We start from the raw sequence: 26,166 nt of genomic DNA, 5'->3' as shown, positions 1-26,166 counted from the left end.
GGGGGAGGAAGAAAGCCGGACTCCTCCGCTAGTAAAAGAGCTACACACAGATAGCGGAGGAGTCCGGCGAGAAGACCCCCGAAGACGGAAGACCCCCCGGAGCTGTGCAATAAAATATTTTTTCCCCTGTGTTGTGTTTTTTTTTGTACTTTATTTCACAGGTGAATGGGTAGGGGTACATTGTACCCCATACTCATTCACATAGGGTGGGGGGCCGGTATCCGGGGGCCCCCTTCTTAAAGGGGGCTCCCGGATTCCGATAAGCCCCCCGCCCGCAGACCCCGACAACCAACGGCCAGGGTTGTCGGGAAGAGGCCCTTGTCCTCATCAACATGGGGACAAGGTGCTTTGGGGTGGGGGGGCCGCGCGGCCCCCCTTCCCCAAGGCACCCCCCCATGTTGAGGGCACGCGGCCTGGTACGGCTCAGGAGGGGGGGCGCGCTCGCTCGCCCCCCTTTCCTGGCCGGCCGGGTAGCGTGCTCGGACAAGGGTCTGGTGTGGACTTTGGGGGAACCCCCACGCCGATTTTTTTCGGCGTTGGGGTTCCTCTTTAAGCCTATTCCAGGCGGCGGAGCCCGCGACGTCTCCTTCGCGGGCCCCGCCTACCTGTACACGCGCTCGAAATGGGCGGACTTTCCGAGCGGGAACAGTCCGCTCATTTCGAAAGTACAGCGGACAAGCCCACACACGGGCGGACTGTTCGCTCAAACACAGTTTCAGCGGACAGTTTTTCGGAATTTCCGAAAGACTTTGTCCGTCCAACTGTCCGCTGAAACTGTCCGCTGAAAGCCCACACACGAGCGGACTGTCCGCCCAAACACTGTTCAGCGGACAAGGTTGGGCGAACAGTCCGCCCGTGTGTACGCGGCCTCAGAGTCTGCAAAAGACTTGAGACTGGGACAGAGGTTCACCTTCCAGCAGGACAATGACCCTAAACATACACCTAGAGCTAAATTGGAATGGTTTAGATCAAAACATAATCATGTGTTAGAATGACCCAGTCAAAGTCCAGACCTAAATCCAATTGAGAATCTGTGGCAAGACTTGGAAATGACTGTTCACGGATGCTCTCCATCCAATCTGACAGAGCTTCAGTGATTTTGCAAAGAAGAGTGAGCAAAAATGTCACTCTCTAGATGTGGAAAGCTTATAGCGACATACCCAAAAAGACTTGCAGGTTAATTTCAGCAAAAGGTGGTTCTATAAAGTATTGACTCAGGGGCCGAATACAAATGCACGCCACACTTTTCACATATTTATTTGTAAAGAATTTTGAAAACCATTTATCATTTTCCTTCCACTTCACAACTATGTGCCACTCTGTGTTGGTCTATTACATAAAATCCCAATAAAATACATTTACATTTTTGGCTGTAACATAACAAAATGCGGAACATTTCAACGGGTATGAATGCTTTTTAAGGCCCCTTTCCCACTGAGGTGCTTCTAAATTGCCAGTAAAACACTGAGCACTTTTGAAGAGCTTTTCAGGCGCTTTTGAAGAGCTTACCAGTCATTTCAATGGAGAGGGGCGTTTTTTTCTCCATCTTGCCAGTGCACTGCCCCAGTGTGAAAGCATTCATTGATTTTAATTGAAATAGTTTTTCATGAGCTTTTCGGGTACTTTTTTTAGGTTGAAAGCGCCTGAAAAGTGCCTTCGTTTGAAAGGGGTCTAAGGCACTGTAGATGTAAATCTAACCAAATAACAATGAATGGAACACATTCACTGCTAAACTCTTCAGATGGCCCTTAACAACCTGTTGTAATACAAACCAATATGCTAAATCTATTGCCATAGGATAAAATTTACAGTTCATGGCACTATCCAGGGGTACTCAAAACTGTGAATGGGAAAGCACATGTACTAAATAGTACATATCTATTTATTTATTTAAGGCTGGGTTCACACTGCAGCGGTTTATGAAAATGGATGTGATTCGCACCGCACTGCAGTGCAAATCACATCCGATCTCTGTGCGAGTTCAGCCATACAGATAATATGGCTGAATTCGCATTGCACACGGCCCAAACTCACACAGGACCCTTTTTTTGGTCCGCAGCAGAATCGGATCGCATGGGTGTTCACACCATGCGATCCGATTCCTGTCCGAGTTTGCAGATCGCACTGCGATATGCGAACTGATCTAGGGGTGTCATTAACGTTTCACTGACACTCCCAGTAGTTCGCATAGGGCAGTGTGAACTGCCGCCGGGAGGTATGCGATGCGGGAACCTGCCGCTGATTCGCGGGGTTCCCGCATCGCTGCAATGTGAACCCAGCCTAAAGGACAACATTAAACAGCATGTATTGCACTTACAAACACTTGTGAGTGCACAGGCTAAGATCAAGGCCAGGACAAGTACAGCTGGAAAAGTCCCCCCAGGAAAGTCCCTCCAACAACGGACATTCGGGAGGAACAACCCATTCTATAACCAAACCTCAGTATTTCCATAATACAGCAAAAAATATACACTTCATGTGTTGATAAAGGGGTGTTGCCCTGAAACATATCAGTGGTGGTGTGGACTCACCCAGGGGCATGCTATAGAGAGTAGCTTGTTGATTTATTTATTTATTTTTGCTACTTTACTGGTCCGATGTCTCATTCACATTTGGAGCTATTAGGAATCGTGGGCAGAATTGACATGATTCTGTCTGCAATTCCAAATCGTGGCAAATGTGTAATGCTTATTGGGTGCTATTTATCCTGAATGACAGCCCGAGTATGGTACGATTTTGTGGAAAAACCTACATGGTTTTTCCACAAAATCGACCCCAGATCCCTCCATACAGAGTACCTGTCACTGCCTATTACTGTCACAAGGGATGTTGAATTCCTTTGGACAGCAATTAAAGTGATTCGATTTTTTTTTTTTAAAGGAACAGTCTAAAAATAATAATTTAAACAAAAATAAATAAGAAAAAAAAAAATTAAAGCGCCCCCATGTAAATAGTGTTCAAATTCCACATGTGAGATATTGCCATGATCGTTAGGGTGAGAGCAATAATTCTAGCAAAAGACCCTTTCTTTAACTCTAAACTGGTAACCATTACATTTTTTTTAAAGTGTTGCCTTTTGTGATTTTTAAGTACTGTAGTTTGTCGCCATTCCACAAGTGTGAGTCATTTTTAACTGTAACATGTTAGGTATCTATCTACTCGGCATAACATCATATTTCACAATATATTAAAAAAATTTAATAACTTTACTGTATTTTCTCTCACAAAATTATGTTAGACTGCTGCACAAATACCGCTACAATGACCACCATTTTATTCTCAGAGTCTCTAGGGTCTTTGCTAAAAAAAATATATATAATGTTTGGGGGTTCTAAGTAAATTTCGAGCAAAAAATACTGATTTTAACTTTTAAACAACAAGTGTCACAAATAGGTTTGGTCTTGAAATGGTTAAAGCTCTACTTCACCCTAAATTATATTTTATGTAGAACAAGGAAGACAGCAATCAAATTTGGGGGAATTATCCCCTTACTTTCTCGCCTGGTGGCACTAACACCTAGGTTATTATAAGCATAAAAAGCAAGCACCAGTCTTGTTGAAGATAAAGTGAATGGATGGATTTTCCCTAGGTCAGAACCCAAAAAAGGATAGACTTCCTCATATTAGAAGAGGACAAATTACTTTTTGTTTTATAAAAAACACTCCAAAGCCTGCAACTATCTTTCAGTAATGATTTTGTAGTCTGAACTTTATTCAAAGTAGTGTCTTGACATCTTGGGAAAAAAAGAGCTGAGGATGCCAGGTGTTTTATCAAAACGAATAATGGTATTTTATTGCAAGATGTAGATGGAATGTTATTGTGCAATCAATACATGACATGATTCCATTTCTGGAAAGATGGAAAAAGATGGAAGCAGACATGCTAAGTTTATCCCTTGTAAAATTGAAATATAAATCTTTCAACAAAGCTATACAATATTTAAACAAAAAAAAAAAGATAGTTTATTTATGTAAATATATAAACTAATGTAAAAAAAAGACACTGCTTTGTACTCAGTATGTAATTTGCTGCTTCTGTTTTTTCAGTGTGTATTTGCCACTTATTTCTTTCTTTGCTTAAAATATATTAAGCATATTATAGCGATTTCCTAGTAAAATAAAAAGTTTATCAGATTCTTCCTACCCCAAATATACAACCTAAACTCCAGCAAAAACAGCGTAGCACTCTTTACCAATCGGTAGGTGCTAGCATAGGATTTTTGCTAGGAGAACTGTCAGCACAGGTAAATTTAGGCAGGCCTACACTTTCAGCTAGGCCTGTCTGTTTTGATCTGGGGGGCAGGGAGTGGTTAGAGTAGCAGTGGGTGTAACCACCTGTGCTCTAGTTATGAGTAACCTCCCCTGCTTCCAGGAAGAATGTTCTGGAAGAGCGGCAGGGCCTAGAACTGGAGTGGCAGGCAGCTCATATGGGAGCCCTGACCAATCCCCAACTGGTATTGGCAGGGAGCGGGCCTCCTATATAAGCTGAGGTAACATGCCACTGGGGGGAGTTGTCAGCTGAGAGAAGTGGAGAATGGAGTACTAGACAGCAGCAGGAGGGCACCCTCATCTGGGGTGGGGGGGTGTGCCAATCGCAAAGGAGGCCCAGTGATAACTGTGAGGGAGCTTCACCTTTACACAGTCATTGGTGAAGTCTGCATCTTTACACCATCATTGATGTGAAACTCCTGGAGCAGAGGGGCAGGTGAAATTGTTGGAACGTATGGTCCGGTTAAGTTCTCCATCATGGACTTAGGGCAGAGAAAGGATAGTGAGTGTACCACAGTGGAGGGCTGGATGTGGAGACATACCAGGGAGTCTGTGAGGGAATTTCACCTTAACGCGGTCATTGGCGAAGCCCTTATCATTGGTAAGGAGTCCTGGATCAGAGGAGAGACTGTGGGGAGTTGTGTCAAATCGATGTGGCCCGTGGGCACATGTTTCGCAAGTTGGGCTAAGAACAGTAGACCACCATCCAGAACATGCTTTTAAACTACTAGTCCTCTGGGAAGAGGTGCTGCAGGCCTCTAGCCTAGTAGCAGCGAGCAACCAGAGTCAGTATGAGAGACTATTCAGAGTGGGTTATTTTGCTTACAGAAGAAGATGTGACAAGAAATTAATATGCTACAGTACAAGTTTGTGCAGGAGGAAAGGTGGGAACGTCTCCCTTACATGGTCAAGGGTGGTGTCCTCATCTTTACATGGTCATAGATGAGTAATTTCTGAAAGCAATAGTCTACAGGAGTTTTGCAGAGGAGGAGCAATAGTATGCATGGTGATGCAGGGAAAAGACTGTAGCTATTATACATGTGCATCATTCCTGCAGGCTCAAACAAAGTTCTAATCTTTAAAACCTATAAATATGATGGCAAAGTCAAGTTATACCCCTCAATCAACAAAAACAAAGCAAATGACTGTTCATTGTCTCAGAGGTGATATATGAAAGGTCTGGCAGTGGGGTGATTTGGTGGATGTTTGTTACTAGTGGTAACTACACCGCTACACCAGAATACATGATTGGTAATGACCCCACTCATCCCGGCTGAATGTCGTTTTACATGCGATTGCAAGAGTTTCATACCCAGTTAAATTCACGTTTTTATATTAGTTGCACTATAAAAAAGCTGTACAAATCTGTGGCTTTTACATCTGCTTGAAATTAGCTTTAACACACAGGCCCCCCCTTAACAGCTGTCTGGTTTTCAAGCCACAGAATACTGCATTCTCTGTAGGTAAATCGGGTATAATAGACTGTCCGTTCAGATCTGAAGAGGTGGACCTACAGAAAACCTGTATTTGTTTTAAAGAAATAGGCTAATTTCTGACCTACTGGTTGCCTTTCCTACTGTGTTTTAAATATCCCATCACTATGAAACTATGCAGCTAGTGAAGACAGACTGAAATCAGAACTTATAATCTGTCTGGCGTTATTGATTTAGAAAGCACTTAGTCAACAAATCAATCGGCTGATCGCAAGGGTCAGATCCCTAGAGTCACCCCATTAAAAAAAAAAAAAACTGTCGCTCTCCTACCTTACAGATTCAACCAGAGCAAGAGAGGACCTCAATAATCTGCTATATCAAAACATGAACGCAATGACACTGGCATGAGCCAAACACTACTTCTATGAGTACTCTAATAACCTGAGCTCAGTGTTGGCCTGTACATTGAGGGGCCCTAGAAAAATTAACGGAGAGCGGTGGACACCATGGTACGCTTAAGGGGGTCTCGGATGCCCCTGACATTCCAAAAAATTTGTGGGACAGCCATCATACCCAATTAGTATATCAGAAATTGTAAACAGTTATAAGTCAAAAACAATACAGGCATCATAGGGTCAAGTGAGCGAATATAGGACAAGGACCTGGGTAGGCCCCAAGGGCAGAGTGGCACTTGGGGGGCCAGAGTTTCTCCACAGAGGGTTAGCATGGTGGGGTGACTTTGGACAATTAATGTTGAAACCATAGGCATACTTAATCTGAACTTGAGCACATAATAGGAGAAAACAAACTTTGGTGCTTGTATCCAGGTAAGGATAAAGTGTTGCTCTCCCCATATTCGGGAGCATTTCTTCAGGATCCTGCAATAAAATGAGGTGCCAGTCCGGTAAGAAGAAACAGGCTTTACTTGGGGGTTCAGCATGGAGTCAGGCAAAAATCCCCATCCGAACAAGTATAGGAACATCAAACCAAGAACTATAGGTCTTATACTGTATATATTATGTAATCCAATGAAAAACCAATCGTATATATAATTCTTGCTCACGGTGTAGACAGGGTGACGATGTCTCCTAGCCAGATTTTCAGAGTGCTTGAAGGCATTGTAGCCGGTAGCCTGTAGTCCTGTGGGTTATGGTAAACTGGCAATGGAGCCCAAAAGTGGGGCTCAATCTGCCTCCGCCCAATTTCTTCTGGCTTGGCACAGCGTATGCTCATTGGCATCCAGCCAGTCGGAGGCCTCCGTGGCTGAATCCAAGAAGTAGGCTTGTCCCCGAGCCAGGATACGAAGCCTAGCAGGAAACAGCATGGCGTAAGTAGCCGGGAGATGTTGGAGACTTTTCTTGACCTCTGTAAATTTTGCCCTGCGGCTTTGCACCTCTGCCGAGTAGTCAGGGTAGAAGGAGATCCAAGTGCAGTTAAACTGGATGTTGCAGCGTTCTCTGGCCAGACGGAGTACTATATCCTTATCTTTAAAATTGAGAAGCCTGGCCAGCATGGTGCAGGGAGATTGTCCAGGCAGGAGAGGCCTAGGTGGGACCCTGTGAGCCCGTTCCACCGAGTATAATGGAGGGAATGCTTTCTTGTCAAAGGTATCTAGCAACCATTGCTCTACATATTCTGTGGGGTCCCTTTCCTCCACCTTCTCGGGGAGCCCCACTATCCGGATATTTTTTTGCCTAAGGCAATTTTCGATGTCATCTGTTTTAAGTTCAGTGGCATCAATGATGGTAACTTATCCTCCATGTCGCTCATACGACCCTCCGCTGCAGTATTGCATTCTCTTATTTTTTGCAAATCGTGGTGAATCAGCCACACTTCCTCCTTCAAGCCCCCAAAGTATTCCTTTAGCGTATCCACTGATGCTGTGCACTTGTGGACTGCTTTAAGTATTTCAGCTAGGATGGGTTGATCTGCATAATTTTCCCCCTCTCTCTTGTCTGTGTCAGCAAGCTGCTGGTCAGTGAAACCAGAGGGGCCCTGTGTACATTGTATGTATTCCTGCACATGGAAGATGGCTGGGGTTGTTTCTAAGTCCTCCTCTATTTGCTGTTTGGCATGCCTCATTAAATTTCTGAGTGTAATATAGCATGTCCCATTGGGGGTCTTTTCCTGGTGTTTTAAGGGCTTTGGGAAGCTTGCAAGCTCCTTGTGAGCGCTGAGAAGAAGCCGCCATGTTGGGAGTCAGGCAAAAATCCCCATCCGAACAAGTATAGGAACATCAAACCAAGAACTATAGGTCTTATACTGTATATATTATGTAATCCAACGAAAAACCAATCGTATATATAATTCTTGCTCACGGTGTAGACAGGGTGACGATGTCTCCTAGCCAGATTTTCAGAGTGCTTGAAGGCATTGTAGCCGGTAGCCTGTAGTCCTGTGGGTTATGGTAAACTGGCAATGGAGCCCAATAGTGGGGCTCAATCTGCCTCCGCCCCATTTCTTCTGGCTTGGCACAGCGTATGCTCATTGGCATCCAGCCAGTCGGAGGCCTCCGTGGCTGAATCCAAGAAGTAGGCTTGTCCCCGAGCCAGGATACGAAGCCTAGCAGGAAACAGCATGGCGTAAGTAGCCGGGAGATGTTGGAGACTTTTCTTGACCTCTGTAAATTTTGCCCTGCGGCTTTACACCTCTGCCGAGTAGTCAGGGTAGAAGGAGATCCAAGTGCAGTTAAACTGGATGTTGCAGCGTTCTCTGGCCAGACGGAGTACTATATCCTTATCTTTAAAATTGAGAAGCCTGGCCAGCATGGTGCAGGGAGAATGTCCAGGCAGGAGAGGCCTAGGTGGGACCCTGTGAGCCCGTTCCACCGAGTATAATGGAGGGAATGCTTTCTTGTCAAAGGTATCTAGCAACCATTGCTCTACATATTCTGTGGGGTCCCTTCCCTCCACCTTCTCGGGGAGCCCCACTATCCGGATATTTTTTTGCCTAAGGCAATTTTCGATGTCATCTGTTTTAAGTTCAGTGGCATCAATGATGGTAACTTATCCTCCATGTCGCTCATACGACCCTCCGCTGCAGTATTGCATTCTCTTATTTTTTGCAAATCGTGGTGAATCAGCCACACTTCCTCCTTCAAGCCCCCAAAGTATTCCTTTAGCGTATCCACTGACGCTGTGCACTTGTGGACTGCTTAAAGTATTTCAGCTAGGATGGGTTGATCTGCATAATTTTCCCCCTCTCTCTTGTCTGTGTCAGCAAGCTGCTGGTCAGTGAAACCAGAGGGGCCCTGTGTACATTGTATGTATTCCTGCACATGGAAGATGGCTGGGGTTGTTTCTAAGTCCTCCTCTATTTGCTGTTTGGCATGCCTCATTAAATTTCTGAGTGTAATATAGCATGTCCCATTGGGGGTCTTTTCCTGGTGTTTTAAGGGCTTTGGGAAGCTTGCAAGCTCCTTGTGAGCGCTGAGAAGAAGCCGCCATGTTGGGGATCAGGCTGCATGCCATCTCCTTTCTTTTTGCGGGTCACCATACTGACAGATTGTTTGGCCTCGGTCTCCAGGAGTGTCTGCTGTGGCTGCGGCGGGTGTGTGGACAAAAATCAAGGGATTATTCCAGCCGGGAGCAGGGTAAGTTTAGGATCTTATGTGGGAGCTCTGTGAAACACGTCCGTTCACATGCCCCTCTTGGCTATGCCCCTCGATGTGTATAATTTTTAAATGTGAAGCAAATTTGCCTTTTGTTGAATTTATACAGTTCAGGAGGTAGTATAGAGGTGGTTGGTCCCTTTTAATTATGTTAGAAATGTAAAGAAAAAAATATTAATGAAATAAAAATGTGTTATTAATGATTGTGGTTCTATTAACTCAGGCCATTAGAATAGCTGAGGAGCAACATAGCCTTCCATTCAAAATAGTTCTATTATACAGTATTCACATAGCATAGCTATTTTTGAATCCGAGACCATTTTACAACTTGATAAATCTAGGACACTGGATTTTTAATTTAAGAAACAATCTTGGAAAAATGGTAGTCATTAAAATTGTAAAATAGCACAGGTGTTCTTGCTGAGTGATCCATCCCTGGGTTCATTTCACCCACAGGGATAGCAGCAGTGCTCATATAATGATCCAGGGAAGTTGTTTTACATTCCTGTAGTACAGGGGCACCAGCACCGTCTGCTTGCTCCGCTGAGAAACGGAGACCTCCAAAGTCCCATCAGTAAGTTGTGCCATATGCAGCTTACTGTCAATTTAGACAAAACATACATATATATATATATATATATATATATATATATATATATATATATATATATATATGTATATTGTTTGTAAATGGTTTTGCCTTATATTCCATTTCATACTTTTCTATACATTCATTTCAGCAGACCTGAATCATAGAAAGCAAAACAATAGCGATAGCATTTTAAATGTGCTAAAATGGTTAATTACATTTCAGAATTCATGCTTAATAATAAATCTGTTCTTGTACTCACAAGGGACTGTGCAGATTTCTCTCTCACTGATGGACACTTTATCACAGATGGGGAATATGTGAAGCAGGCTCTCATGTGAATTAAAACGTCCATATATATTATAATGACAAACAGGAATCTGCACTGACAATATAGCAAGCTCACAGCAGGCTGTGAATTAGGAGGATCATTTGCAGTCATTAGATCACATGAGAAAGAAAAATATACTTTTTATTTTTTTTTAACATAGATGTCGCATCATATATGTTTTAAATATCTTCCTTACTGAATGTTGAATTTGCAAATTTAATTGAATAAGCATAGGAGCTATTTAATTTGATGTTTGCCTCTGCCTACAAAGTCATTGGAATATCTTCTTCACTGGAATACTGCAGTAAGCTCAGCTCATCAATCAGTCTCAGAGACTGAGATTTAAAGTTGAGGGCATTTTTATTGTGTTGCGGATATTTGGCTTCAAGTGCTGTAAAATCTTCCTTATTCTAAATGTTTATTTTAATGATTTGTGTCACTGTAGGCATACTATGATGTTTGTAGGCACTTCATGCTGTGTAGAAAAATCTGGGAATTACGTTTTAAAAATATTTAAACATACTCTGATCTCTTGGCTCCCCTTAACCTCATCACAGGCCTGTCCCCCCCCCCCCCCCCCAATTGCTGGCATTAAAGAAAATAAATAAATAAATAAAAATGTAATTTTCACTCACCTAAATCTGCAGTCACATGATACACCAGTCCTAAGTCTTCTCTCTTCTTCTGTGTACGAAAGGTGGGGTACTTGTTAGAACGTTCACATGACTTGCCTGCATGATGGGGTACTTTCAGAATCCAGAAGAGGTCAGAGTGTCAGAGGTGATGTCAACAAAAGGGGACTGTTGGTGACTGTATGGCATAAGCCCATTAACATCGCTAAATTACTTCTTCCCCACACTCATTAATGGCAATGGCAAAGGACCCAGACTGCAGCCTTATGAAAGTAAAAACATGCTTCACAAAGTAAAACAGAATAAAAGTTCTAGGTTCATTTTTGCCTTGAGATGGGTTCAGGGTCCTTACAGTCTATGAAAGTGTCTACTCTTGCACATGCAAGTCAAGTGATCAGATTTTAGCGATGCCTCTGCTTGGGACCTCTGCCACTTCACAGCAATATACTTACTGTTGAAAGGGAATAAGTAGTAAGAAAAATATGTGTTGGCTGTTGTAAACCTTCTTTATTTTTTTTTTAAATAATATGTGCAGCTTTTAGTACACAGAGTTTGCGAAGAAATTGTCAATTCCTGTGAATAAAACAGCAAGCTATTTTGTCAAAACAAACCTCTGTAATAAGTGAAATAACTTTTTTGTTTCTTTTGTAGAAAATATATATCTTCCAACTTTTGTAACTTAGAAAGAGGGACACTTTGGAATGAAGAAGATGGCAGAGCTTGCCATGGCTGTAACGGTCCTGGCTAAATTGTGAGTGGCTTTAATAATATAGTCTAAGCCTTCATCTACATAAACCTAAAGGATCAATAAAAAAAATGAAATAAATAAATTAACATAAATATATACAGAAAGCTAACTATGTCTACCTTAAAAAAAGAACTTCTTTTACAATGTCTGTTTTCGTTTTTACATAGGAAAAGCACAGTGTACTGGGTGAATTAACACAAAAACGAAGATTCCAATCATATAAAGAATAATATGTGTTATAGAAGATCCAAAACAAAACTGTAATGTCAAATAGGAGAAATAGGTATCTATGCCTTTTTTCCTGGGCTGGTCAACATATTACCGTCACACAAGGTAGAGGAAAAATAAGTATAAAAAAGGGATATAAGTGAAGGAAAGCGGGGAAGGAAGAAGGGGGCTCGAAATAGGGCAGGGTAGAAAAGGGAAGAAACAAAGAAAAAGGGAAGATAGATAAGAGGAGAGAGAGGAGAAAAAAGCCTACAATGTGGAGCATACCATCCATTTTCCAATTAATTTACGGATGCCAAGAGAAAGGCATCAACACCTTGAGGACCACAATAGGTTACCCATAGTTACCAAATTTTGAATAATTTAAGATTAATATTAATTTTCCAATCATCATAGTGCCCAGGATTCTATGTTTGACCCTGTTAAAATTAAGGGCAAGCGTTTTCCACGACTGCACTTTAGTTTGGATGGTGGCTGTGAAGATGTTGGTGGTTACATGGAGTCTTAGATAGGTATATACCCAAATCCAAAGTCATTTCACCTTCGGATCTGTCCGCCATATACAAGCAATATACATAGACATGATGGTTGCATCTCCTAAAATGATTAGCAGGGTAAGAGGGTATGACTTTAGAAAGGTGTGCCAATATGTAGTGCCAAACTAAAAGGGCTTTGTATTAATTTGTTAATTTCCGGAGGTTTTACTGTAGTCGGCCAAATATCCTCTCAATCCTCCTCTTCCAAAGCCGTAGCTAACTGTTCAGCACATTTAATTGGTTATAAAGTAGTGATTGTAGTATATGTAGCAAGGTCTCAGACCTCCTTCAGTCTAATGAGAACCTCCAGGGCCAGAGATAGCTCACATCCTTCTGTGTATAGTGGGTTGTGAGGCATGGTGGGTGCAAGATGATTAAAGTCATTGGGGCGCCAGACACTTCTTGAATGCAAAAGAGAGTTTATTTCTCTTAACAAATGTTTGGGGGAAAGAAGGTTAGGGCCAGGACACCCTTAGGTAGTTGAAAGTTCAATTGGTAGACTCCGAGACTTTAACAGGAGGACAGCCTTGCAGGGAAAGGCATCCAGCAGGAGGCCACATCTGCATGTGCAGGAATACTGTCTCCTATGGCACAAGTCTTTAACAGTTCCTAACACAAATGTAACAGTTCCTTTCTCTTTCACTACAACCTCTCCTTGTAGTTCTTCAGCCCACTGAGCTCACATTCTTTCACTAGACCCGTTGATTCACTGCCACTGAATCCCTTGAGCTCCTCCAATCTTCACGGGGGCATCTTCCTCAAGCGTCACCCCCGCTTCTCTGTTGGGTCCCTAGCTTGGCACTCAAGATACCTCTCAAGCTTCACCCCATTGGCCTGCTCGGTCCCTGTCTTAATAAACAATGCTGCTCTGCAAGTGTCACCTCCACTGGCTGGTTTCCTGGCTTGATACCCACTGAAGTTTCCCAATTCTTCATTGTCCCCGGTTGGTGAGAATACTGCTCTGGTGCTTGCTTCAGTTACTCACTGTGGTCCCTGGTAATAAGGTGTTTTACCCCTTAGTGGCGACAGTATCCCTTCTACCTCTGACCACGACAGGTTCTCTGGCCGGCAGAACCATCACTTTTGGTTGGACTGCAAGCCGCAGTCCCAACCCTGCACTGCTCTCTCTGCTTCTGGATAGTTCCTCAGACAGCCTAGCAGCCAGATGTGTCCAGGATAGGCCCAATCTCTGATTCAGGTAGAGGAAATAAGGCCTAAGGAATGTGAACCTGATATACATCTACAATAAAAAGAAGCAAGCAAGAAGGGAAGCAAATGCTCTTTAAAGTGTTACTAAACCCAGGACCCCGCATGCACTATATCTGGTCTCCCACAGTACACAAAACATGGAAATGCAATATTTTTAGTAAATATAAACCGTTAAATACCTTTTCTCATCAGCAGTTAGAGCAGTCTTTGACTTCTATCAGTGTCTAGTTAAAGCTTGTAGGAGGAGTTTTCATTCTCCCATGATTTTCCTATGAGGATGCAGGATTGCTGACCCTCTGTCCAAGCAGTGCTAATTGGCCCTGTGCTGATCACATGCACTCTCCCTAGTAAAAAAAAAAAAACTCTTGCAATACACACCAAACTGAGCATGTGCAGCTTGTCCCCTAGCCCCTAGCCTTTGTACTATCCGGATTTGGTTTGGAGACTTTGGAAGAAGGGGAGGAAACAGGATCAAACAGCCTTTTTTACACAATGTGGACGATCCACAGTGAGTATAACAACCATGCTTTACTGCATATACAGACTGATTTTACTGTTTTGGCTTTAATAACACTTTAAGCATAGAACTGACATAATGATTCAATCGGGCGTAATGAAAAAATTGTTCATGGGATTTTGTGAGATTGTTGTAATTGGGAAAAGGTCAAAAGTAACTGAGATGTAAAAAGCACTTTAAGAAGAAGTTCATTAAAAAATATGAAAATTACACAGCAACCTGGACCGGAATTTCAACCCTAATTGAGAGTCAGCATTCAAAAGTTGTGTGAATATTCACTTCACTTTGAAAACCCAAATAAGTGCAGATACTTTATATGTTGGAAAATTAAAGTGAATATTCACATAATTTTTTGAGTGAAGATCCTTAACTCCTTTTGCAAATTAACCAAACTGTTTAAATTAAGCTAGGTTTGCAGACAACCAAGACCTAAGTCAAAAAAATGCAATAATTAAGTTATATTGACACATGGTTTACTGATTCATGTGAATGTTAATAAATTGTTCAATTTACTCTACAAATCGAAACCCCTTGACTGATATAAAAATACCAGCTATTAACTTGTTTATTAATTATATTTTAAAATGCAACAAATGTATGTATCTGAAGTAGCCTTGTTATCGGGATCATGTAATCTACTATATATTAGAACTGACACTGGGAAAGGAAGGTCCTGCACTATAAGACCATTAAGTGTACTGCATGCATGTGTGATGACAAGGACTGTCCTGACAGAAGGAGAGAGTGAGATGAAGAATGAATTCATCAATTTGTTGCTACTCCTTAACCAGTTTCCAACCGCCTCACGCTGATATATGTCGGCAGAAGGGCTCGTACAGGCAAACCAATGTACCTGTACATGGCCCTTTAAGAGGCGGCCTGTGGGTGCGTGCTCGCCAACCTCCATGAGCGTGGACTCGATCGCCGCAGGGATACCCGCGATCATCTCACGGGGAGGAAGAACGGGGAGATGCTAATGTAAACAAGCATCTCCCCGTTCTGCTTAGTGACAGTGTCACTGATCTCTGCTCCCTGTGATCGGGAGCAGAGATCAGTGACCTGCCACATGTAGCCACACCCCCCACAGTCAGAAACACTCCCCAGGACACACTTAACCCCTACACTGCCCTCTAGTGGTCAAACCCTTCACTGCCAGTGTCAATTACACAGGAATCAGTGCATTTGTATAGCACTGATTGCTGTATAAATGACAATGGTCACAAAAATGTGTCAAAAATGTCTGATGTGTCCACCATAATGTCGCAGTTATGATAAAAAAATCATTGATCGGCGCCATTACTAGTAAAAAAAAAAATTTATAAAAATGCCATAAAACTATCCCCTATTTTTAAAATGCTATAACTTTTGGGCAAACCAATCAATAATTGCTTATTGTGTTTTTTTTTACCAAAAATATGTAGAAGAATACGTATTGGCCTAAACTGAGGAAATACATTTTTTAATATATTTTTGGGGGATATTTATTATAGCAAAATGTAAAAAAAAAAGCGTTGTTTTCAAAATTGTCGCTCTTTTTTTGTTTATTGCGCTAAAAATAAAAACCGCGGGGGTGATCAAATACCACCAAAAGAAAGCTGGGAAAAAAAGATGTCAATTTTGTTTGGGAGCCACGTCGCACGACTGCGCAATTGTCAGTTAAAGCGATGCAGTGCCGAGTCGCAAAAAGTGCTCTGGTCAGGAAGGGGGTAAATCCGGGGCTGAAGTGGTTAAAACTACTTTCAAACTGAGGCGCTTTACAGGCACTACAGCGCTAAAAATAGTGCCTGTAAAGAGCCCCTCCTTTGTCTCCAGTGTGAAAGCCTGAGGGCTTTCACACTGGAGCGGTGAGCTTGCAGGACGGTCAAAAAAAGTCCTGCAAGCCACATCTTTGCAGCACTATAGGAGTGGTGTATTCACCACTCCTAAAGCGCCCCTTCCTACTCAAAACAATGGGGCAAAGAGCTGCTGCAGGCGATTTTAAACCTTTTTTGGCTACTAGTATCGAACAACGGTAAAGCAGTGCTAAAAATATCGCTGCTTTACCACCGGCGCCCGCTCGCCCCAGTGTGAAAGTAGCCTTACTGTTCAGTCACAAATGTCAGCTCACCAACATGGCTGTGCTATCTAGCAAAGCTGTATACATTTCAGGACTGGTCCCTGAAACTGACAAACAAACTAGGCATATTGTTTTTCACCTGGAGTTCAGCTTTAACCTGACTGTGTGAACATAACTTTACAAACCACAGATAACGTTTTAAATAAATATAAATAATAAGCCCCTGGTGCAGCCTATGGCATTTACAGATTATATTTTGTTGTCATTATTTTTTTTGTTCATTGGTAACATTATGGAAGCATGATATGTACTTTTTATTTATACCTTTTTTATAAGCATAAAATAAATTCATGCTAATATGAATATATTGTTTCACTTAAATTATTATTTGCCTTTTACTTTGCTATGAAATATTTCACAAGGCAAACATTTTTTTCTCTCCAGATATTATTGTGCTGTAAGTTCTTTAACTGTTTTGTCCCTTCTGTCTCTGAGGAGAAGTCAGGTGAATCTCATCATTATTCGTCTTTTCAAGGGCGAAGCTGTGATAGACAGGGCTTAATGTGTATCTTGGTAGAATTGGATTTGATCCTCAGGGCTGGGCCAGAGGGCTCCTTTTGTTAGATATGTTAGATTTACTTTCTCTCCCACAAACAAAATTACCTCTTGAAGGCCTGCATCACTCCCAGCATCCAGAGATCCCCTTTTCTTGATTTCAGTCACATCTAAATCTGTTTAAATTGTCGACATGATGATTTGTAGAGAGAGAGACAGGGATTAAGCAGGAAGGGGATTAACACAGTTGTCTGTCTTCTAAGAAATAATATACCTGCTGACAGTAAGGGCATTCTGCAATTTACATAACTTAGTTTACAAAAAGGCTTTGCCGTTGTTATTGGGTTGCTTCTTTTGCCTTTGACCACGTAAACTCACCTTTATTGATACATACTAAAGATCTGGCCGCCCTGCAGTTCGTTCTCTAACGCACTTTCTCAATATCACCTTTATTTGCATATGCTTCTCTTATACAACAAATGGGCAATACGTGACATCTTTTTTTTAATAAGAGAATCTTATTTGTTGAAACGTATACCGTAGCTGGAAAAATATACATTTTTATTTCTTAGTCTTTCAGAATCAAATATGCTGTTTTGCGCGGGCAGTGAAAAACTACAGCTGGATAAATACAATATATCTTAACAGTGTTACAATTAGACTGGTTATACAGAAACAGATGTTTTAAAAGATCCAATATCTGTCTAAATTTTTCTACAAATGTTGGCACAAAAGAAAAAAATCTGTGGCATACATAATCAAGACTTTTCATCACATATGCCCACTTGGATTTTTTTTTTTGAGCAGATACCCTACTCAGCTATTGCAATTTGCAATTATCAGATATGTTGCATTGTAAGTAAAAAAATAATGTCATCAGTGCATAGATAGTCATAAACACTTACCGTATATACTCGAGTATAAGCCGAGATTTTCAGCCTCTTTTTTGAGGCTGAAAGTGCCCCCCTCGGCTTATACTCGAGTCATCGCTGTCTGCCCGCTCGATCAGCGTGTCGAGCAGACAGACAGCGGCCATTCTGATTCAAAAGCCGCGCCTCCGGCTCCGCCTTCGCCTGTGATAGGCGGAACACTGAATTTCCCAGCAGCCTGTGTTCCGCCTATCACGGGCATCTTCTCATCCTCGTACTACGGACGAGGATGATACGACGTCCGTGATAGGCGGAACACAGGCTGCTGGGAAATTCAGTGTTCCGCCTATCACAGGCGAAGGAGGAGGCGCGGCTTTTGAATTTTACAATGGCCGCCGACGAAGAGGGCACGGGACGGAGGCAAGGCAAGGCACGGCACGGGACAGGACAGGACGGGACGGGACGGGACGGGACGGGACGAAGGCAAGGCACGACACGGGACGGAGGCTCGGGACAAAGGCTCGGGACACAGGTAGGCTGGACACACACACACACACACACACACACACACACACACACACACACACACACACACACACACACACACACGGATGGAGACACACACACACGGATGGATGGATGGATGGAGACACACACACACACAGGGATGGATGGATACACACACACACAGGGATGGATGGATGGATGGATGGAGACACACACACACAGGGATGGATGGATGGATGGATGGATGGATGGAGACACACACACACAGGGATGGATGGATGGATGGATGGAGACACACACACACAGGGATGGATGGATGGATGGACACACACACACACAGGGATGGATGGACGGACACACAGGGATGGACGGACACACAGGGATGGACGGACACACAGGGATGGACGGACACACACACAGGGATGGACAGGCATGTCTCACCCTCGGCTTATACACGAGTCAATAAGTTTGCCAGTTTTTTTGGGGGTAAATTGGGGGCCTCGGCTTATATTCGGGTCGGCCTATACTCGAGTATATACGGTACTAAGCTAGAGCATCAAATGTGGTAGTTTATTAAAAAAAATATACATTTATTAATTATGTACAGTGCCTTGAAAAAGTATCTGTACCCCTTGAAATGTTCCACGTTTTGTCATGTTACAACCAAAACCATAAATGGATTTTATTGGGATTTTATCTGATAGACCAACACAAAGTGGCACATAATTGTGGAGTGGAAGGAAAATGATAAATGTTTTTTAAATTTTTGTACAAATAAATATGAGAATTGTGTGGCATGCATTTGTATTCAGCTCCCCTGAGCAATTGCAGCTGCAAGTCTTTTTGGGGATGTCTTTACCAGCTTTGCACATCTAAAGAGTGAGGCCGCGTACACACGCGGGGACTGTCTGCCGAAACTAAGTTAGTCAAACAGTCCGCTCAAAATTTTGAATGAACGAACACGCCCACACACGGCACTTTTTGAGCGGACAAATACGGCAAACTTTGTTCGTCGTACTAAGTCCGCGCAACTTTTGAACTGAACGGACTCGCCCACACACGAGGCAACAGTCCGCTCATTTCGAGCGCGTGTGCAGGTAGGCGGGGCCCGCGACGGAGACGTCGCGGGCTCCGCCGCCTGGTATGGACTTAAAGGGGAACCCCAACGGCGAAAAAAATCGGCGTGGGGGTCCCCCCAAAGTCCACAACAGACCCTTGTCCGAGCTCGCTACCCGGCCGGCCAGGAAAGGGGGGCGAGCGAGCGCGCCCCCCCTCCCGAGCCGTACCAGGCCGCGTGCCCTCAACATGGGGGGTGCCTTGGGGAAGGGGGGGCCGCGCGGCCCCCCCACCCCAAAGCACCTTGTCCCCATGTTGATGAGGACAAGGGCCTCTTCCCGACAACCCTGGCCGTTGGTTGTCGGGGTCTGCGGGCAGGGGGCTTATCGGAATCCGGGAGCCCCCTTTAATAAGGGGGCCCCCGGATACCGGCCCCCCACCCTATGTGAATGAGTATGGGGTACAATGTACCCCTACCCATTCACCTGTAAAATAAAAGTACCCAAAAAAAAAACACAACACACGAGATAAAATATTTTATTGCACAGCTCCGGGGGTCTTCCGTCTTGGGGGGTCTTCTCGCCGGACTCCTCCGCTATCTTCTTGTAGCTCTTTTGCTAGCGGAGGAGTCCGGCTTTCTTCCTCCCCGCCGCCGGCCTCTTCTCCCGACTTCGGGGGTCTTGTCCCCCTCTTCGGTTCTTCTGCCGGGCCACCGCGCCTTCTTATAGCTCTTTTGCAGGCGGTGGCCCGGTCTTCTGTCGCCGCCGCCTTCCGTTCTTCTGCCGGGCCACCACGCCTTCTTATAGCTCTTTTAGAGCTCTTCTGTCGCTGCTGTCGCCTTTCGGTCGCCTTCCGTTCTTCTTCTTGTTCTTCTTCTTCTTCTCCAGGAGATGTTGACACGTCGCTCTCTCCGGCCGGAATGCCAGAGCCGCGCTGCGCGGCCACTTATATAGTGACAATGGGGCGGTGTCACATGGTATATGTCACATGGGTTGGTCACATGGGTTGATGTCACATGGGGACTATGACATCGTAAGGGGCGGGGTCACCATGTGACCAACCCATGTGACATATACCATGTGACACCGCCCCATTGTCACTATATAAGTGGCCGCACAGCCACTTATTCCGATAAGCCCCCCGCCCGCAGACCCCCGACAACCAACGGCCAGGGTTGTCGGGAAGAGGCCCTTGTCCTCATCAACATGGGGACAAGGTGCTTTGGGGTGGGGGGGCCGCGCGGCCCCCCCTTCCCCAAGGCACCCCCCATGTTGAGGGCACGCGGCCTGGTACGGCTCGGGAGGGGGGGCGCGCTCGCTCGCCCCCCTTTCCTGGCCGGCCGGGTAGCGTGCTCGGACAAGGGTCTGTTGTGGACTTTGGGGGGACCCCCACGCCGATTTTTTTCGGCGTTGGGGTTCCCCTTTAAGTCCATACCAGGCGGCGGGGCCCGCGACGTCTCCTTCGCGGGCCCCGCCTACCTGGAGACGCGCTCGAAATGAGCAGACTTTCCTCCGAGCGGGAACAGTTTGCTCATTTCGAAAGTGGCCTACACACGGGCGGACTGTCCGCTCAAACCAAGTTTCAGCGGACAGTTTTTCGGAATTTCCGAAAAACTTTGTTCGTCAAACTGTCCGCTGAAACTGTCCGCTGAAGCCCCACACACGAGCGGACTGTCCGCTGAAACACTGTTCAGCGGACAAAGTTGAACGAACAGTCCGCCCGTGTGTACGCGGCCTGACATTTTTCCCATTCTTGTTTGCAAAATAGCTCAAGTTCTGTCAGATTGGATGGAGAATGTTTGTGAACAGCAATTTTCAAGTCTTGCCACAGATTCTAAATTGGATTTAGGTCTGGACTTTGACTGGGCCATTATAAAACATGAATATGCTTTGATCTAAACCATTCCATTGTAGCTCTGGCTGTATGTTTAGGTTGTTGCCCTTCTGGAAGGTTAACTTCCATCCCAGTCTCAAGTCTTTTGCAGACTCTAACAGGTTTTCTTCTAAGATTGCCCTGTATCTGGCTCCATCCATTTTCCCATAAACTCTGACCAGCTTCCCTATCCCTGCTCAAGGAAAGCATCCCCACAACAAGATGCTGTTTCACGGTGGGGATGGAGTGTTCAGGGTGATGTGTAGTATTAGTTTTCTGCCACACATTGTGTTTTGCTTTTAGGTCAAAAAGTTACATTTTAGATTTGTTTTGGATCAGACCAATCGTCTGGTGAGTATTTGCCCCCATCCAGATTAAACCCATGCATGCACAGAGAAGAAACCACACTGGAGCCATGCTCAAGGTATGTGTCACTCCTTTATTTGCTTTCGGATGCATGGGGTTTTATAGGCGAGCTACTAAGGCGGTGACCATATGTATAATTAGCATAATGTTATATAGGTATTAATAGTTTCTGATTGGTTATGTCACTGTAAGGTGAACTTCCTCCAAGGTCTCTGCATCATCATATAGGGTATAGTCCTGGGATGAGGCACCATGTTTGTTTCACATCCTTCATTCGATGGGAGGGGTGTTGCTGGAGAGGCTATGAAATCACCTGTTGCTGAAAGCTGGCTGATATGCAAGCTGAGCCAGGGATGTAAAAAGTTAATGATAAGAGTCCGCTGCTATACTGAAACATGATACCTCACACGGGCATTTAGAAAAGCTGCTAGCATTCAGTTCTTAGTAGGGAATAAGAAAACACATATACATACATATATACATACATACATACATATATACATAGGACTTCTTATGGATTTCTTTCTTCTTGCCACTCTTCCATAAAGTCCAGATTTGTGAAGTGCATGACTAATGCCACATACACACAACTGGACTTTTTGACAGCAAAGGTCAGACAAATCCGTCAGACAATTTGATCGTGTGTGGGCTTCATCGGACCTCTGCTGTCCAAAAATCCGACGGACTTTAGAAATAGAACATGTTTTAAATTTTCCCGCCAGAACTCCCCTGGATGGCAGGGTGCCCCCCTTCCCCAATGCATCCACCCCCCCCATGTTGAGGGCATGCAGTCTGGTACGGTTCAGGGGGCGGATAAGGGTCTGGTATGGACCTTGGGGGACCCCCACGCCGTTTTTTTTGGTGTAGGGGGTTCCCCTTAAAATACATACCAGGATGAGTACCTCTCATTAGTGACCACCTGTGTCATGGTGGAGACCTCATGTTTTCCCATATAGAGGAGTATAGCTCCCATGGTTCAGAGGAGCAGGATCTCCCAATCTATGGATAGTGTAGGACCCATTAATCATGGGGTACTTTGTCGCAGTAAGTGGGCTTAAGCACCATATAGCAATATGGTGTGACCAAATCCCCATATTTTTTTGATAATGTTTTTTTAAAAATGTCTAGGTGTTTTTAAAAAGCCTTGCTGGAGATAAATGTTAGTTTTGCATCTGTGCGCTGTAATATTTTTGTTATGTTCTAAGCTTGGGGTATATTTTTATAACTTAACCCTGTTTTAAATTTCTCCACAACTTTATCCCTGATCTGTCTGGTGTATTCCTTGGCCTTCATGATGATGTTTGTTCACCAAGGTTCTCTAACAAACCTCTGAGGGCTTCACAGAACAGTTATATTTATACTGCTATTAAATTACACTCAGGTGGACTCTATTTACTAATTAGATGACTTCTGAAAGCAATTGGTTCCACTAGATTTTAGTTAGGGGTATCAGAATACAAATACATATGCCCCACTTTTCAGTTATTTATTTGTGAAAAAAATGAAAACCATTGATCATTTTCCTTCCACTTCTCAATCATGTGCCACTTTGTGTTGGTCAATCACATAAAATCCAAATAAAATACATTTACGTTTTTAGTTGTAGCGTGACAAAATGTGAAAAATTTCAAGGGGCATGAATAATTTCTCAAGGCACTGTACCTTGCAGATGCTAGGCACTTATGCATTTAGACTCATTTAAATGTATCCATTTTCTGCGGTAGAACATACAATTTTTCCTCAATAAAAATGCATTTTAAGTAGAAATTCCTCTCATCCCTATGTGGCTAGTTCACTTTTATGTACAAAAGCTTACTGCATTGTCATGCACATGTAATAGGACATTTGGCACTTTTGTGTTCATGCACACTAACCACCAGGCCAACCAGAATTAATGGTTAAAGGCATTGAAATGCATGCATTGTGTGCATTTTTGGCCTCCTTTCATTTTGTAATAAACAAATAAGAAAAATGCACATTTAAAAAGCACTAAAAATGTAAATGAACACATTTAAAAAACACACACACATAAACAAATGTAGCATATATTGTATGTGAAAGGGCCCTTTTGTACATATTTGTTTTGTTGCAATGCTATCTATGCTATCTATATCAGGGGTGTTTTGAGTGTGCTAGAATGTAGGTGTGTTGTCTTAGTGCTATCGTGTGCCATTCAAAATGAATGGCACCACAATGTAGTAACATATGTTATGTGTGTTACCATGACACTGAAGTCTAAAAAAGCCCTAAATATTCTGTGTATGTTCATGACCACACTAGCAATATACTGTAGACCATAAATAATCAAAAGGACATTTTCCAGATAACCTGGCAAGCTTGTATCAAGATACAATGCTGTCTCTGGTGCAGTTCAGTATATGATGCCGGATGATGCTGAAAAAAAACATAATAGCCACTGAAGGACTAATAAAATGCGTGAGCACTCTCTCTGCCTATGAGGGGGATTTAAAAGCAGCATACAAATTAAATTTTTTGCAGTATCAAACTGTATTATCTTAAAAGTTTAATATAATGCCAAAGCAGAAGGCAAAAAACAAACAAAAAAGAAAACACTTAAAAACCATTACATTGACCGCTAATAACCTCAAAATTCAGACATGCCAGGTCTCACAACTACATATTGAAAAAGCTAAGCAACGCATCTTTTTCTGTAAACAAAAGGTGTTTGAATATGGAGAAAGATCAGGCAAAATGCTTGCGTACCTAGCCCGCTTAGACTTGCACCCTCTGGGGGTAGTATCGTTTCCAATCCGGGAGGGAGTGATATAACTGACCCACAACAGGTGGCGGAGGAATTTGGGAAATTCTACCACACACTGTTTACCTCCGAGGTCACTCAAACTATACAGGATACCAGGAACTACCTGTCAGGAATTACATTTCCTGGATTATCTGACGACCAAATAGAACTCTTGTAAGGGCCTATTAAGAAGGAGGACATCTCCAAGGCTATCGCATGCCTGGCCGCATCTAAGGCCCCAGGATCAGATGGTCTGCCACTTGAATTTTATGCCACCTACTCCGAAATTCTAACCCCTAAACTCCAGGACCTCTAAAAATCTATATTTGACTCTGGCATCCTACCCCCCTCCATGCGAGGGGCCCAAATTTATAGTAATCTCAAAGCCCGGTAAAGACCCTAGATACCCAGAATCTTATCGCCAATTTCATTACTACAGCTGGACATTAAAATCCTAGGTAAGATCCTAGCCTCCAACCTGAATAAGGTAATTTTATCACTAATTCATCCCGACCAAACAGGCTTCATGCCTGAGAAAAATACTGCCATGAATATTCGATGCCTGTTTATGAACATGCAAGTGTCCCATGATGAAATTGGTTCGAGGGTCGTGGTGACCTTGGAATGCTGCCAAGGCCTTCAATTCCATTGAATGGAGTTACCTGTGGGAGTGCCTCACGGGATTCCGATTTGGCCCCAACTTTATCTGTTTGGTCCAACTCCTGTATCAATCTCCAAGAGCATGGGTATTTGTGAATGGTTGATTATCTGAAGAATTCCCTCTAGAGAGGGGGACTCAACAGGGCTGCCCCCTTTCCCCCCTACTATACATGCTGCCAGTTGAGCCATTGCCTATTGCAATCCATACAGATATCAATATCCGAGGCCTAAAGATAGGGAACTTAGAAGAAAAGATGGGAATGTATGCTAATGACACGATCCTCTACCTTGCAAACTCAGGACCCTCTCTTGTTACAGCTCTCCACTCTATAGAACGCATCTGTAGCCACTCAGGTCTAAGAATTAATTGTTCCAAATCTTACTCATTGACCATTCCCCCCCCCACTCACGCCCAACCCCCCGGCCCTAGAGTATCCCTAATTATTTTTGCCAATCGTCTTTGAACATCGAACTCCTACAGTGGTGTGAAAAAGTGTTTGCCCCCTTCCTCATTTCCTGTTCCTTTGCATGTTTGTCACACTTAAGTGTTTCGGAACATCAAACCAATTTAAACAATAGTCAAGGACAACACAAGTAAACACAAAATGCAATTTGTAAATGAAGGTGTTTATTATTAAAGGTGAAAAAAAATCCAAACCATCATGGCCCTGTGTGAAAAAGTGATTGCCCCCCTTGTTAAAAAATACTATAACTGTGGTTGTCCAGTTCAATTTCTCTAGCCACACCCAGGCCTGATTATTGCCACACCTGTTCACAATCAAGGCATCACTTAAATAGGAGCTGCTTGACACAGTAAGGTCCACCAGAAGATCCTTAAAAGCTACACATCATGCCGAGACCCAAAGAAATTCAGGAACAATTGAGAAAGAAAGTATTTGAGATCTATCAGTCTGGAAAGGGTTATAAAGCCATTTCCAAAGCTTTGGGAATCCAGCGAACCACAGTGAGAGCCATTATCCACAAATGGCGAAGACATGGAACAGTGGTGAACCTTCCCAGGAGTGGCCGGCCGCCCAAAATTACCCCAAGAGCGCAGCGACGACTCATCCAAGAGGTCACAAAAGACCCCACAACAACGTCCAAGGAACTGCAGGCCTCACTTGCCTCAGTTAAGGTCAGCGTTCATGCCTCCACCATCAGGAAAAGACTGGGCAAAAATGGCCTGCATGGCAGAGTTCCAAGGAGAAAACCACTGCTGAGCAAAAAGAACATCAAAGCTCGTCTCAATTTCTCCACAACACATCTTGATGATCCCCAAGACTTTTGGGACAACATTCTGTGGACCGATGAGACAAAAGTGGAACTCTTTGGAAGGTGTGTATCCAAGTATATCTGGCGTAGA

The sequence above is a fragment of the Lithobates pipiens genome, unplaced genomic scaffold, assembly GCF_037356315.1.
Source record: "Lithobates pipiens isolate NorthernLeopardFrog02 unplaced genomic scaffold, aLitPip1_a1.2 Scaffold_8, whole genome shotgun sequence".
NCBI classification, from domain to species: domain Eukaryota; kingdom Metazoa; phylum Chordata; class Amphibia; order Anura; family Ranidae; genus Lithobates; species Lithobates pipiens.
Note: the sequence above shows the minus strand (reverse complement) of the source record.